Source organism: Bombus affinis, chromosome 7 (genome assembly GCF_024516045.1).
Source record: "Bombus affinis isolate iyBomAffi1 chromosome 7, iyBomAffi1.2, whole genome shotgun sequence".
In the NCBI taxonomy this organism is placed as follows: Eukaryota; Metazoa; Arthropoda; class Insecta; order Hymenoptera; family Apidae; genus Bombus; species Bombus affinis.
The window spans coordinates 5,845,953-5,863,513 of record NC_066350.1 but is presented as its reverse complement, the minus strand read 5'-3'; the positions used below and the strand labels follow the sequence as shown (position 1 = coordinate 5,863,513).

Genomic DNA, 17,561 nt, shown 5'->3' with positions numbered 1-17,561 from the left:
AGGTGTAACGATTTTCGATCGGACGACCAGATAAGATTGCGTTCGAGCAAGAAGCGTGTGAGGAACTGTTTTGATTGCGAATGTTCGACGCAATTGTAACGTCGTTCTCCATCTGTCGAACACTTCATTGACGTATCGCGTGATTTTAGTATGGCGATGTAAGTGGAACAGCGAGGACGATCTTCTATCGGAAGGAAGGCGACTTCGATTCAAAGCCAAGTACATAGTTTTGTTGGAACGCAGTTCTCGACGTGATCGATCGGCGACAGAAGAACGATATCGCGAGTATGGTCCCCTCCTCTTTCTCTCGTTTCCATCCTCTACGATCAGCCCCGATATTCCTAACGATCGAGAAATCGAGTTAGCAAAGTCTCGCACTTTTCTCGTCGAATTATTTCGCGCTGTTTGCCGTTCGTCCAGGATCTCGGCATTTGAATTTGCTGTCTGTGGCAAATAACGTATCGCGTTTAGGCGTCTCGTTAAATTAGGCAAAGGAACCGTTGAAGCGAATGCATGACATTTTATATTTTAAATATAGCATTCTTGTTACAGAAATAATGATGGACATTTTATAAAGTAAAAGCGACAAACATCAATTCGATGTTGGTCGACGAAATAACGCGTCGTCGTATTCAGGAAACTTTTTTCTATTTTCTGAGAAACAGACATATCCGATTTCTGTTATTTTCGACCGTCACGGCTAGGTTTCGAAAAGTATCATCAGATAACGTTTACGATGGCGAATTAACGAAACTTTGGAGACGTCAGTTCGCCAATTTTTTTGTATAATTTATGCGTTTTGTCGGAGTACGCTTATATCCGCGAGTACGTGTTTCGTGTGTCGCATTTGCTGTGTATAAGACAAAGTAAGCGTTTTTATGTGCGAAATAAAAGTAGGTGGGAGCCTTTTATGCTTGTACATAGGCAAAGTAGTCAGCCTTGGTGAAGTTCGTTGCTTTTCCGTACGCAATGTCTCGACCTCTGAAGGCTACCTGCATTCGTTAGGCGTTCAGCCGCCCGCAGAATTTTTTTGTCGTCGCCAACGAACGAAGCCGTTTCGTTGGCCTCGTTAATCTTCCCTTCCAAATGTGGAGTCGAGGAAGGGCAGCTCGTTCGACAGTTGATATTTCTCGTCGACGTCTTTGTTCTCCTGCGTCGAATATGAAAGTAGAACGCGAAAGCAATTGGAATTTTATCGTTACGAATATCGTGTGCAATCGTCGTTGCAATATTTACGTTTACCTCCATAATTAGTCGTTGTTAAGTTTGAGTTTTCTATAACTTGATCTTCTTTTTACTTACATTCGCGCTGTTTCCTTAAATACGATCTTTCATACGTATTTTAAGAAGAGATACGAATATGTTGTGAAAAATACATTTTCAATTTATCTTCGACATTTTACTCGTAGTATCATTTACACTCTCGTTACTTATGCTAACTTACCTATATTAGCTTCAATTACCTCTTCGTCTACAGTCAAATCTAATTCAACCGATACCTAATTCCCATTTTAAATTAGAACGATCAAAGCGTTGCTCAGTATTATGTTTCCTTTTGATATACGGTGGCTAGGAAAAGTATTTGCGCATCCGAACGAGGCATCTTTTAATTACGCTTTGCGTTTTATTTATTTGTATAATATGAAATTTTCTTGATCGTACGAACGTACTACTAAATTCTAGCTAATTTAATAAATATAAAATATCGATATAAATGTCACGATAGATTCAACGATACGTGCAAATATCTTTTCGCAGTCGCTGCATATTTGAAACTTTTTCTAGTAATATTCATGGCGAATGGTTTTGTATGAAACTAGAAGTAACATAAGCGTTTAAGATACGACATTTAGAGTACCATGTATACTTAACAAGTTGGCCGCGAGTCTCTTTCAGACGACACTGTTAAATGGATTAATACGTGGAATATCCTGAAAACGCATTAGAACGGGAAATTATTATTGAAGTTGCGACTAGAATTAAAATTATTCTTCGTCCCAGAGCACAATTATCCAGCTATACCTGGTCGTTAGAAATAGATTTTCCGCTCTAACGTCTCGATCTGAAGTCGGAGCGTTAACTGTGTGCTTTAACTCGAGCAATAGCTACGATGTGCCGTCGTTAGTCTTTATAATTTTATGCATCGACCTCGTGTCTGGCCTCCAGATGCGACACTCGGTAGCGAACGACCATTGTAATTATTCGATATTAGCTCTGCTGCGTTTTAGTATCGACACTTTGCAGTTTCTCGAGTCGTTTAACGATAAATCAATTACCATGAACCTCAAACGTTAGAGCATGTAACGTCTCTTCGAAACCTTGACACGGTTCGTTTCTTACGTTCCGATTTGTTAATTAATGTTCTTTACATACAAATAATTTTTTTACGCGAAATCTTTCCGAAATAATTTCGAAAAATCGAAGATCGCCCGATTGGAAGCTGTGTGATAATCGCGTTCGTATAGTTCGCTGGCTATTAGTTCGATGAACGTACATGTACTTAAATGCTTCGACTTTGCGAGGGTGTGTGCTCAACGCGAACCGAAATGATTCATCGAGGCCCGCCTCCAAGTTGTACTTCACCATGGCGCATGTATTTAGAATTCGTACTAAAATACGTACATACCACGACGCGTTCGTACGATTTTGTTCCGAGAGAATATAACGTTTCGTTGCTTCGTATTTATTACTCGCGATCAGATCGGACGAAGTAAAAATAATCGGGGAAAATTCCAATGAGAAAAAGTTAGAGTAAAGGACGGATAATACAAATTTCTGCCAAATTCCTCTTTGTCTCGGAGACAAGGATATAAATTGATTCTCTTAGCCTGAATATTTCTTAAATGGCGATATTTCTCGTTAGGCCGACGGTCGAAGGTTCCAACGAATCCGCGTACGATACAAAATTTTGGCTTAATTTTACGGACTACGGTGTATGCATGGATCGTCGATTTATTAAGATTTCTTTCCAAAGACTCGTATTCTTTTATAGGTCTACGCTGTTTCAGCGACGATATCGAGATTTCTATAGCGATCGGAGATAGATCGTATCTGGTCAGTCTGGACATAGTTGTTTGGGTGGGTATTCGATTAGACTTGCCGGTTAATTCCTATTTTATTTGAACGGAATTGGTAAACGAAAGACAGGAAAATCGAACGATAGCTTCTTGTCTGTCCGATATAAAACCGAAGATTTAATAAATTCGTTGCGAACGTTTAGGTTTTGTTCGAACTTTGTCAAGTTCCTTCCAAGTTCTAGATCTGCTAGCCAAATATAAGACGAGATAAGAAATTTCCAAGTGTTTTGTTGCATCGCAGTGGCATTAAAAACTCGTCCTTTTATTTATGTTTCCTTCGTTATCCTTTAGGGTGACTCGTCTCTTTCCTGCAAATGACACGTAACTGGAAACGTCGCGTACAAAGACAATCGAGACTCTCGGGGAAACCTGATGGAACCTCGTTCTCGACGAGAATCCTAATATATATCATATATATATATATGTATAAATCGTAGATTTAATTCAGTTCGTCGAAGCGGAGAAGTAATCGTCGTCGATTTTTCATCTGAATTTTCTCCGGATCTTCTTTATTTGGAAAGGAAAGAACGATCTGGTTGTTCTCGATAGACGGTTTCGGTTTAACGCGTACAATATTTTTAGCCATTTCTTCGACGAGTCCTTACGTTCATTTTTCCTCATCAACGTTTCAACTCTTAATTAGCGTTAGATAACTACGTTTTCGCTAGGTAATACGTGGAATATTTGTAACGTTAACTTATCGAATCTCGCATCGAGTTACGTACGTAATTACGACTTGAAAAATACGTAAATAGATAGAAGAAGTCGTTCGTAAGATCGATTTAGACCAAACATAATATTTATCGGTACTCCACGTGAGCACACGAGCTGTTGCTTGTAACAAAAATCTCGTTATCATCGAGTGGAGAATCTCAGGTGTCAGGACAGGGACAGGACGGTCCTTCTACCGCATTCATCCAATTTACTTTTCTATGCTCTTGTACATGTAATACACGCATACATACGTATACTTATATAAATATAATACATTAAATAAGCGTACGTAACACTAAAACGAGAAGAAAATTCTATTATATCGCCCCTATTTCTAGTCGTGACGGGATATTAAGGATCGAAGCGTACATTGTGAACCTCGAATAGATGTAACGCGTATCTAATAGGAAATTACGTACCTCGGAGAGAATTACACACCGTCCAACACCTTCCGAGTCGTACAAAATGAATTAACGAATTAATACGATGGATTAAGACAGGAAAGAAAAGAAATTACGGAATACCGAGCGGCTGAGAAAAGATAGTTTACCGCGTTACGATTCTTACCGTGTAACCGAACAAGCCGCGCTTTTCTTTGAACAACGGCGACTTATTAATTCAATTTACCAATGACGTTCGTTTTGCGAATTAAAGTTACTTAAAAAATTTACCAGAATCTCAAAGGCAACAGCGTTGGTTCGTCCTTACGTTGCTCGATAACGGGTAACAGATATTATTTATTCTACGGCAATTTCATTACGTACCAATTTATGTCTCTTCGAGGTATTTACTCGCGATAACGAGATAGATAGGTACGAACGGGAGGGTATACTTTTGTCGTGCGTCGTTGGCAATCGAATTTCGAAGATGGATGCGAACGACGATAATTGGCGTTGTGCGTGTTTTCTTGGTAAAAGTAAACGAGTGTTCACGGTCGTGTAAATAATTCAAACGGCCGTCCGAAATATCTATGTCTGTGTAGAAATAAAAATACGCGTGTACAGAGTGAAAGATGCTTTTACCTACGAACAGCTTCTCTTATCGTTCGATCGCAGTTATTCGTCGTTGCAGACTTTTCCTCTTCATCGATAACGTGCACCGAATACGCGACTCGATCGTTAACAGATACGATGACGTAACCAGAAGATCAAATTTCTTCGATAATTTTTGCGTTATCCAACGACGTAGTTTTATAAAGCGGGTACTGTCACACGCCGTTGAAAACATATTTCAAGAAGTCAGTCGTTCGATTAATCCTCGTCCGTCCGCTCGTTTTCTCCGCTTAATGTTCGTACTTTGGTGTTAAGTCAGAGCAGACAATGATAAAACGTCGATATAACGAAAATCAATGTAACGACCGAGTCGAGTTTGCAAATTCTCTTACCGAAGATGAGAGGGATGTACGAGGATTAACGATCAACGATATTTCTGCGAAAGAGTATCTCTTAACGACGTTCGAAGAAACAAGGTTATTCCAACAGTTGCTAAGATGTAATATCGGAGAGATCGTCGTTTGAGAACTGCAGCATCGTATTTTCGAACGGACCGAGCGTCGTTCGATCGTGTAGCTCGCGTTAATTAACTGTTTCGCCGAAAATTAATTAGCAGCGTTCGACGAAAATTAATTAACTCGTATCTGCAATATCATCTGGTTGTGTCGTTGCACGCATATCGAATGCTTACTCGCTCGCACGCGTCCAATTTCTCCTTTCTAGCTTCCTACGTATGTTGCCTCGTAGATGAGATATACGTATGCAGTTGGAAAGAATAATCCAGAGGCTGGACAAGTTTCGACTTGTCCGGAGCATTCGACAGGGAGAGAGCTATACAAGCAGGCGATACGATGAACACGAGTCGTGGCTCGTGACGCGTCAAGGCTGAGTCGCATGATTTTTTTCCCTCTTACGGCATTTCTCTGTTAAACGTGCAATTTGTCTACTCGTCGTAAATGAAAACCGATTCTCTCCGTGATTCGACCATTCTTTTTCATAATCTGTCTCTGTCGTCGTCCGTGTAGTCGACACGCGTTTAAAATTAATTGCGAAGAAAACGGTGAGGGAGGGGGAGGGAAGAAAAAATAAAAACTCGGAGACGAAGAAAAGAGGAGGAAAATCGGACCGTTCAGCCTTAGCCCGAAAATAGATGCAACGTACAGCGATAGCGAAATCTAGCAAAACGTGGCAGCAGATAGCCGCGCTTGTATTGATTTTCCGCAGTCACGAGTAAAGTACACATACGTACGAAAGAGTGTTGTTCGCCCGCTTCGCCGGGAAATTCGCAGACCGATGATACGTTATCGATAATTTGGAAATTTGTACCGGCGAATCTAGACGCGGCTCGCCCGCGATAATTTCGGAGATTCCGCGTACGCTGCCGGCCCGTTTCCGGTACGGCGATTTTCCGAGATCCGGGCGCGTGGCGACCGGTAAATTCAGGAAATCATGCTGCATCGATTGTCGACGACGACAACAACGATAACGGCAACGGCGCAACGTCGAACGGGAGCGTGTCGCGTGTTTCCGATCGATCGACGATTTCACGAGTCGTTGCCGGAAGTTCGACGTGGCAATCTCGACGCTGTCGTGTGTGGCGAAAGAGCGGAGCCCGTGAATTCTCCGGGTACTTTTGTCGTTGGTAACCTCGAAACGTTGGCCAGATTAAACACGACAGTTTCGAGATTTGCCCGGTTGGCCCGTGCAATTAGGGCTATTATTAGGGTATTTCGTAGGATTAGCCAGTGACGTTCGAATTGCTGTCGATGGTTGACCAGTGGAAATTCGGTTCGATAATCCCCTTGTAATATCGATGGCGAATTTCGAGGCGAAATCGGAATTTGAAAGCGTTGTCAGGCACGCGAGTGTCGTTGCCGATCTTTGCCGCGAAAGCTTGACGCCGCGTGTCACACGTTTCCGGTTCGTGTAGATATCGAGAAAACGCTTTACGCTGAGAAAACGTTATTTTCACGGGTCGGCTTTCAACCGACCCTGCTGCCGCGTTTACCACAGGCGCACCAATCAAATCTCCACGTACCTTTTTCTTATAATAAGTAGGCTCAAAATGATTTCGCGTAGCGATAGCAACGCGAGTCTCTTTCTTACGTATCGATGGCCGTGCAGAGATTTAATCCGTGCATGGAACTGAACGTAAGCACTATGATCGTTATATATACGTAGGTATACTGCGTCGAAAACAAAACCACGATTGCTAAAGATAAAAAAAGAAAAAAAAAAAGAACAATGGAAATACTAGCTTGTTCGTTAATATATTGTTGCGTCAAAAAGTACGTACTTGTGAAGTAATTTATGTGTACCGCGATAATGGGTGACGCGATAAAAGTTCTTGCGAGTATAGAAAATTGGAATGAAAAAGAGGAATGAAATTTAAGGGCGGGAGGGACAGGAGGGAGGGGAAGAAATCAGTATCATCGCTATTTTGCATCAGGAGTATTGTAAAACGGGGAATTTTCCTCGCCTTGTGATCATTTATGTTTGTAAATTGTAGCCGACATACGATTCCTATAATACGATGTATATGTACTCTAGACACTTCGAGAAACGGACTTGTATTATTTTATTCTTAGCACTCGATAATGAGTTACGAAGTTTCGTTGGTGAATATACTAATCTCATTTTTGTAAATATTAATTTAAAAAGAAATAAATCTTATTGTAAAGATTATATAATTTAAACCATCGTTACGTTTTTACCGATTTCTCTCAGTCAATCGTTACTGCACGTATTCCTTCGATCCTCCCTCTCCGTTGCGCTTTTCATTTTCTTTCCTTTTCTTTTCTTTTCTTTTCTATTCTTTTCTATTCTATTCCCCTTCGTTCGTCCATGCTGCATGAAATATCTTTCCTCCTCCTCCTTTTTCATGGAAGCACATAAAACATTTGGCAATTCGTATTGGCAATGGCGCGTCTTTACCGTACACTGTTAGTACGCTTTTCATTTTGTAAGTAGCGGCGGAACTTTCACGGTATCGTATTATTTCGATCAATACGTAACGGTACGTCTCTCTTTCTCTTTTTAGTTTAAGCACTTTTTATCTGCAGGGAAGAAAAAAGTGAAAAATGCGTGCAGTGTTTAGAATTTATTTGTGCGATTACGTTTCATCGTGCGACAACGTTTCCGATCCTGTAATCGACGAACGCATTCTAACGAAACATTGTTACTGTTGCTCCGACAACGATAATAGGTGTTACGCATCTTAAAATCGAAGAAGTTATTGTTGAACGCTTCTTTCGACAAATATAAAGGAAGCGGATACGTTGAAACGTTTGTCAGTTTAAAGATAAAATAATTTTTATCCGATACAAATGACTTATGTGGTTACATTAGTGTCTTATAAATGTGATACTTGATGACTAAAGAAAAATATTTGCGGCAACAATATATTATATTCAAGAGTATTAACTATAGTATTCTTTTTGTTAATAGTTTACAAGTTTCCTGTATTCCGATTAAAATTAGTCCAATAGAATTGGTCTTTTCTTTCTTTCTTTTTTTTTTTATCAAATATATTTGATATTTCTACGTTGTACTATGCGAATAAAACGTGACATATTTATTAAAAGGAATAAAAAGTTTCGAAGCATAAATCGAGTCGTAAGAAACGTAATTTGCGCGATATATTAATCTCTGATTTTTCTTCCAATATATTATTTTTTTTTTCGCCATTTAAAAGTGGATAATATTTCCTTACCAATTTTAGAAGCCATTTTAGTGGAACTTTGCTACGATATTTCAAATAATTTCTTTTTTATAATTTCCTTTCGTTTATATACGTCTAACGCGTTTATTACGTATTAATAAATTTAATCATTATGAAATTCGAATAATAACACGGACAAAGAAATTGCGAAACAACGGTATTATCGAATTAAACAGAATTCGTACATCTATCAAGGTTCGTAAGTGTTTTAAATCATTATATTCCATCGCGTGTTTCCTTCAGCTCAATGCTACGAGTTACATGTGCACTCATAAAATAGGAACAAATGCATCGTCTTATATAATACACGTAACACCGTTATTTTCAGTAACTGCAGATACCAAGCCATCGTTAACTCTCAATAACCGTGTACGGTTCTAGGTTTCTTCCCTTTTACATTTCCAAAGACTCGATCCTTCACGGTTTATATACATCTTCTTCCCTAACCGTTAAGGCCGAAGACTTTTATTATAAGTGAAAATTCATCGCAGCACGTGCTTTTTAATTTCAAAGGAAATGGGATTAAAAGTTCTATCGTTACTCGATACTACATGACGATAACATTAAAATAAAAATTGCGTGGCGTGAAATTTCGCTCGTGATAGGCGCTAAATTTCTCTGAAAGATATTCTAGAAACGTTCATTTACGAATATATTCGCTCGTGCGATTTACGAATGATCAACAACGATCATCGTACTCGCGCTAACATCGGTAGATTGCGGTCGTGCGGTTACGCTATCGATATCGGATGCTCAGTCTTGGCTTTCCGTCATCTGTATCTGTATCGAGATTGAACAGGATACGTGGAACAAAACAGTGGTTTCCAAAGTGCTAATCGGATCCTTCGGGAACGGTCTAATTCCTTGGACACGATTCGGATCGACGGTCGTATTTAGTTGTAAAGTAGGAACTTGTGGTTGTAGGTGATGTAATTTTGAAATTTTTTAACGTTTCGCCAGCATTGCGGTTGTTTTCAATGGATCTGAGAACTTTGGCATTGGTCCTGGCGTTATACGATAAAACTGTCTTGCGATGCTGGCGAAACATTGAAACGTTCTTTGGGAAAAAACATGGATTACATGAAAGATATAAATTATGAAAAGTTGGGTCGTGGAAGCTTGAAAGTTAGGTAGAAGTCACGTAAAATTTTCGTTACTTCGTTTATATACATATAAATAGAATAATAAAGCTATATGTATCGATTATGCAAAAGCTACGTTACATAAGTTGATAAAGTTTTGTAGAAAAGTTTTGCAGAAATCTCTTAGGTTTAGTACGTCGTACTAGATCGCTCGTTTGCCATTTCTTTGCTGGTTTTGTTGATTAAAATTACTTTGATCGAATATAAAGGTTGCAACAAAAGATATTAAAAATACGGAATCTGTCGAAACGAAATAACGTTGCATCGTTAAATTTAGTCGATTATTAACAGCGGATAATGCGAATAAAACGCATTCCGTTCGATATAAGTGAATTTTCTAAATTACTGTATCTTTCAATCAATTTTTTCATCCGAGTTGTAGGACAAATTTCTTTTCTCATGGATGCACGAAAGTTAGTAGGATAAAGTACCATGTACGTTCATTGCAGTTGTATTATTGGCACGAGTTCGAACGATTACAAATTGCCCGGTACATTCTTATCGTGGACAAATTTACGAGCTGTAATGTTGCAACCGTAGTCGATTCGAAACTGTACATTACCATGCATCGGTACTTGGGTAACTGATGCAATTTGATCAAGTGTTTGATATTTTCGTTACAGTTTCGAAGAACGATCGCAGAACATTTTCCTATTATTCATTCACTACCTCCTCTTGTCCTAATTGGGATCGCATTCCCTGTTAAATTTTAACTAAAGTACGGAATATATCCGCATTATCGAATTTACAATGTAACTATAAAACACACAGGTACTTTGGTCGACCTAGGATCCTAACATTAAACAGATACGTTTAAAGTTACCTAACTGACGCAGCGTAAATTACCCTATACTAATTACTTGTACATTGTTGGCTGTACGATCAGAGACTACAGAATTAGACGAAAAAGTTTCGTTCGAAATACATTTTCCACGTTTGCGGTAATTTATCAGTGTCTAAATATTTATGGATGGTAGTGTACATGGAGCAACACGATATGAACATTGTGCTTTACCGTGTCGTAGCTTCGAATTGACGGCGTCGGTGTATTAGAGCGGTATAACGATGACTGCTGGTGCCGGACGATAAATTTTAGAAAATCCTCGAAATAGAATGGCGGACGAGAGGAGTGGCTCCCTGTGAAAAAGCCAGCGGCACGACCTTGGCTCATCTATAGAATGTTGCTGCGTCTAAATTCGTACCACTCCCGTGTGCACGAACAATCATAATGTTTCCGCAACGATACATCGTCCACCGATGCTCCGAAAGTATAAAGAACGTTAGACGAGTGACTTTCCTTGTGTCACGAAATCATTCTTGCGTCGTACTCCTGTTAATTCGTTTTCTAGATACAACAATGAACATCCATCCGATGTTCGATCTTTCGCCATACCGAAACCCGAAACTTCATAGTTACTTACATTCGCCTCGTTTTCGTCTAATTATTTTTATCCTTCCTATCTACGATAATAATTCTTTGGCAACCGAACCGATCTTCGCTTGAAAATTTCTCTGTGCGACTGTGTAACTCATTGGCAAAATACCGTTGATCCGCGTTATTCGCTTGGCTACGGAGCAACAGCGAGATGATTTCCTTCGGACGAACAACGATACTTTGCTTCTCATCGATTGCTTTTATTTGATGGATATTTTTGAAGTGTACAACTATCTAATTAGACGACTCGATACGACAATTCTACCGAACGTCAACCGACATAGACAGCCAGATATCTTTGTCGGAAAAGAACCATCCGATTTTCCTCTGTCCAAGTATAAAATCGCAGGTAATATAAAGGAAATCTTAAAGCCATAAATCTTGCTGCCTGTTAGCGTGTGACTAAAGCGTTCGCGAATTGCACAGAGTGTGTTATTGCTTAGAAAGCGACGGTATCGAGTTTCTTCGGCGAGAACCGCGATGTTGTAGGAGAACCGCGGTGAGTCAGCTAGGTGATTAACAATTGATCGCGATACGTATTTCATTCGCCATGGAAACGTATATTTACGTCTGTTCGCTTGGCTAATAAAGAGCAGGGCGATCTGAAAAAACGCGGTGTTCGTAAGACGAATCGTGCTTGGAAAGGTTAAAAGGCCGCGTTTCCCGTGGCTGTTATCTCGCTGACGGGCGTCAGATGGTGAATCTGTCTAGTTCACAGATGTCACGGTGACTCGTGTTATCGTGTGAATTATCTCTGAATTTTTGCATAATATTAGCGCGATGATTCATGCGTGTCGAATCGAATAAAACTGTTTCCTCCTCGAAGAAGAAGAAGAAGAAGAAGAAGAAGAAGAAGAAGAAGAAGAAGAAGAAGGAGACGAAGAAACGCCCGACGGAAATTATTTATCGATAGTTGTCAAATTATTTCTTTTTTTTTACGAACCATTTTCCCGTTATACTTTTATCGACGTTCGTTATGATAGCAACGTTTCGTCAGAGGATGTTTCAAAGGAAGATGTTTATTAGGCGTCGAATATACCTAATCGTTGTTCGATCGGAAAGTAAAAAGACAATGAGAATGCCGAGGCGATGATCTGTTCGGTATCTGGTCCGAAAAGTTTCGCTCGGAAATATCACGAATTTTCTCACAGGTGGATCGATCGCAAGCAAGATAAACGCGAGGATGAACTTGGCTACGACCAAACTTCAACGGTTTATACGTGTAGGCTGTTCGTAAGAAAGAAAAAGTTACGCTAATTAACGGCAAGTTGAAATCTGAAAATATGCTTTGCTGGAGAACACGGCACGTAATCTCGTATCGGCTTGGATACAAAGGAAATTAATTTCGCTACGTGTATAATCGACGCGAAGGAAACAGCGTTCTATTGGTTCGTGTAATTTGTTAGCATCGCGACCATTCACGGTTCGCGTATATAGTTTCTAACGTTATAGCGAGGCACACAGTCTGTGGAAGACAAGTTCACTGATTGAAACGGAAGAAGATTTACGGCATTCCATCAACGGTTAATCGAACGATATTAATTCGCAGTCTACTTGTTACGCTGTTAGATCGTAGGAGATCGAGACTAGAGCTGCGTGGGTCCAAAGTACGTTAATAGGTAACACCGATCGGCTGGAAATCTTTATTAATAGCTGTGTCTCGCTAACGAACCTATCGTGGCGCTCCTTCGCGTACGATCGACGTGAAAATTTTCGTACTTCCCAAGATAGCTTGTTTCAGATACAAGGCGCGCAGCGTTTCTACTGTCGCGTGTGAAGTCGGTACTTCTTGTTATTTTTAGCGTGTCTCCATCGTGCAAGTTTCTATTTTCAACACAAAGTGGTTCCTTACCGTCGTTTATCTCTACATATGCGTTAAGTTAGAATAATAAGCTACGCATATATTTTACGATTACCACGAGAACAAGCGGATGTGCTCGACGAGGGTACGGTATCGCGTGCTGTGCTAACTCGTCGATTGAACGCGTCGACCAACAAGTTAAATTCAACAAATAAATTAAACCACATCTGCCCGCCTCCCATCCCTCAGGAATAAGTTTCTTCTTCGACGATGCGTAAAAATGCGAATGGTTGATTAAGTATTTCGTTGGGTATCGTTGATGACGGGTTGTAAATTCGTCCGACGCTTATACAGCGACGAACATCGATACACCGTCTTTCTTTATCTTTGTTGAATCCTGTACAGACGTCGGTGAATTGTAGGAACAATTTATACACGACTTTGATCTTTTATTTGGTTGTTTGAAAAGTTCATAGCGTTTTTTCACGATCAGTGTTAATCTTCTCAACGTCTTAAATTCGTTGAAACTAATTTTTGGTAGCACGAGAGAAACATATGCACGAATATTTACATAATTTCTACATGTGACACGTATAAGTAAAAATAGAAATAGAGATAACTCGATGTTCTATAGAACGCGTGCATATGCTTTTTTTAGCAAATGTAATACCTTCTGTGTAAAGGAAGGATTAAGTTCTGATACGTATCTGGCGTTTCGCTGAAATATATGGCGAAATGTTGAATTCACGCTGGTCGAACATTACATACACAAATTAAAGAGAAAAATGTTTTCTCCTCTCCTGCTGTAAAATTTTTCTGAAACTTCGCTACGAACTGTTCGAACAATCCCCATATGTATTTGTTTATCCTAACGCAAAAGCGTTGTATATTTTCCTCACGTAGTAATACGTTTCAAATTCAAAGATAGCCAAAGCTGAGAGATAACATCGACAAATGCTTCCATTCTTTTTGGAACGAAAAATTTTACATCTGTAAGCACCAGTTGTTGCAAATTCTATTAATTTCATGGACATGGATTGTCGCGTATCTGCTGTTTCCCGAATTGGTTCCATTTTGAGCGAAAACCACGTGCAACGTTAACCAACCAACCTTTAACCAACAATTTTGCAGCTCGGTTGGAACTTTATATTCGCAAAATTTTTGCACGAAATCTTGAAACACGTTGATTCTCGCATTGCTTAGAAACGAACGTTTGCTCGAACGTTTAAGGGGTTGATGATATATTAAACTTTATGTAGGCATTCGGGTTACTGCGAATTGTTTAATAAGGTTCAGGTGTAATATAGATGTATAGTCGGTTTATTTTGTTAATGCGTTTTTCAACAACGGGCGGATTTGTAGCGATAGAATAGAGAAAGAAGGGATCAGAAATGTATTAAAACGTAATTGTTACGTTTTACGGATAAAATGCTTCTGAGAAGTGGACAATGTTTGCCGAGTTTACAGCGATTGTGGCGGAAGTGTAAGACTAACGTAAAATGTAACGATAAATGTTATGCGTGAATATGTGATACGTAATTCATAGTTTAATTAGAAAGCTTTAATTAAAAATAGCAAAAATATTAAGTGGCACTATTCGTTCCGAAATTTTGAACATTTGGAGATATTCTGTATACGTGGTTCGGAATTGAACGTTACCGAATAGCATCGAGCATAATTCGACAAAGATACATTTTTCTCAATCTCTACGAAAATACATAATAACAATACGTTCTAACATTGGTCGATGGATCGTGAAATTTTATACATTTACAGGAAACTTGAGGGCGTGAAAATGCACAGAATACATACACAGATTCGATTATTGCGTTTCTCTACGATAGAATCTAGACGCGATTTTAGTTGGCTCTTCTCGCTTCAGTTTTGAACCACTTGGTCAATTTCATGTCATTTTAACGTGCGTAAAACGGATAAGGGGAAAGAACAAGGAACGTTAGGAAATAATTTTATCGAAGAAGATGAACTTTGATGTTCTGGTCTGCCAATAAAAAACAAGGTTCGGTAAGTTTAACTATATTGTTTATGACGCGATGTTTTTTTACCAGGAATCGGTGAAAATACGAATAAAACGATAATCGTTCCACGTTATGTCGATGTTTCTCCAGTTGTAAACTGCGCAACGTTGGAACAAACTGAGAAATGTCTGCTTCCATTATTATCAGGACGAGAAATATCCAATCGTTTTATTAATATGTACTTAGATGCATCGTTACGCGCTCGCATGTTACGTATGTCGATCGCGTAATTCGATCTTAGACAAACGAAAAATAATGGAAGTGGTAGGAAATTGGCAACATTTTCTGTGTCTTGTTTCACCGATCTTGTTTTTAACCGGTGCGCCAAACAATCATTTTTAAGCGATGTCGTTTTATATTTCTGCTTCGTAATCCAGAAATCCAAGATACGTTATACATGGCAGAATCAGCGAAAATAGAAATTCCATGTTTTTTCCCTTCGTATCTAAATCCGTGATCCATAAGAGTGTACGAATCGATATCGTTATTAATTCGTCGCTGGCAGAATTTGAAAAACCGTCTCTTAATAACGTTGTCTCGTGTATAGCCGATAGCGTTTTTGGTGTACGTTTAGCGGAACCGGCAAATTGTTTTTCCATTCGCATCGCCGTGCAGAGAAGCACGCGTGTAGGCAGAGCACGTAACGACCAAAGGAAGGCGATTCGAATGCTTCAGGCATTCGTCTGAACGGAACGAGTATGCGTGATGACCTGCCAATTGTCGGCTCCAATCGTTTGCAGGCTCTTGAAGCGTGCTTTTTGTTAATAGCGCTCGTCGAAGCTCGTTAAACTAGCAGCAGACTCAGCTGTCATTAAATGTGTCGTATACGTGCTGTGTTATCTTTCCGATGTCGATACCAGTTGGAAATAATTAATCCCGATCGCCCGTACGTCCCGTGGATCGTTTCGAGTCGTCATCGAGCTTAACTCGCGATTAGAGGGATCGATCCTTTCGCTTTGAGTTTCAGCTTGATTCGGTTTAACCGTTTCTTGTTCGGTGAACGACGAACGCTCGTAGTCGTCCGTCGTTCGAAAATTTCACGTCCATTCGCGAACGAAATTGAACTCGCTAACTGGCAAGGAGGCACGAGGTTTGCACGTACGTTTGGATGACGCTATCGGGATCCGCGCGCCGTTTCAGGGTTAAATTGACTCGAGCCGCAACTCCTACGAAACGATCTCTCGAAGGCAACCGACCGAAGCCACCGCTTTTGCGAATAGATCGCTGTTAAAAGGGGCGATCATGGGTTTAAAGAGCGGATAGCTAATTGTACGATTCATCCTTCAGCCACAGGATCTTTCCTTAGTGGAACGCAGATAGAGTTTGATCCTCGGCAGACCCATCCGATTCCAGCGTTTAGCTATCGCGAGATGGCGAAAACCGGTGTTTCGGCGTGTAAAACTTTCGTTTTCGCGGCCAGCTGCGAATCCAGAGATGTAATACACAGCGGAGGAAGTTGAAGTAGCGTCGAACCTCGACGATGGAACCAAAGTCGCTTAATACGTATATATTTTTCTGGAGTGTTTAGGGCGAGAGGAAAACGTATTGTCGTTGTGTAACTTAAACTTAAACGAAGAGAGATCTGTACGTAACCTTTGGTTAGTTAGTCACTCGTCGTTAAAGTAGATCGTCCACCGAGTCCAGTAGGCAAATGTCTCGCACGAAACGACATCTCACGCGATCTTTCAAGATTATTTAAACAAAAGAAAGAATGCTGTACCCGTTTTAGTGTACTCCTGAATCGTTCGACCGTTATCGTGAAGCTATCGTTTAAGTGTCAATCTGTATCGAGGTACCTTTTTGTGGGCCGCATACTTACCGTTGCTGCTGCTGTTGCTGTTGCTGAAACAGACGCAAGAGGGAACGAAAAGAAACCACGAAACGATGCTTGTGATCGTTCGATGACCGACCATTTGCTCGCCCAGGCATCCAGCTAGAAACTACGAACAAAGAGGCAACCGAGATCACATGTTGTTGATCGAGTATCTCAGCTTCAGATCGCCAGTTCAGCGATGCGCAAACAAATGTAACCTAGAAGAATCAAAATACGCGAATACCCGTTGCCATGATATACCGTTGAAAGGATCGTTGAACCAGCCTTTAGCGAATACAATAAACGTTAAACTAGTTTTCAAAGCAATAATTACGTGGCAAGGGACGAACGTTGAATCGTATCGTATCGTATCGTATCGTATCGTCATTTCGATGTACGTTTCGCTGTTTCTTTTCGATTCGCAGCTATGATCGCCCGTAAGGATGTACCTATAAATTAAATGAATATAAATATAAATAAATATATAAATAAGTAAATATATATATATGAATATAACGAGGAAGAAATAATAAAGAATCTAAATGCGGATCGAAGTCGCCGAATTACCTGAGGTTCGCTGCAATTCGGCCTCTTTGACGTCTATGATCCGTGACAATACGGGTCAATTGTATATGTATAAATATAGATAATTCTACCGAATCGTGAACCGAAACGCGGCTAAGTCTGTCTGTGAATATAATATCAAGTATGTAAACAAAGATGTGTTTTAGGCTATTTGTATTTAAACTAATTTGAGCTGATTGTTTACGTATCCCTGGTACTTACGAGTGATTATACGATAAATACAAATAAATTAATTAAATAGTTAA

The 17,561-nt window shown here is 39.9% G+C and overlaps 1 protein-coding gene across 1 annotated transcript in view; it reads left to right on the top strand.

Moving 5' to 3' along the window:
- LOC126918768 (cAMP-dependent protein kinase catalytic subunit 1) overlaps positions 1–17,561 on the top strand; it is a 31,439-nt gene extending 13,878 nt beyond the window's left edge. The window contains exon 1 of the mRNA XM_050727156.1: positions 1–17,561. This exon is cut by the window's left edge and continues 13,878 nt beyond it. The gene's annotated coding sequence lies outside the window, so the exon portion shown is untranslated.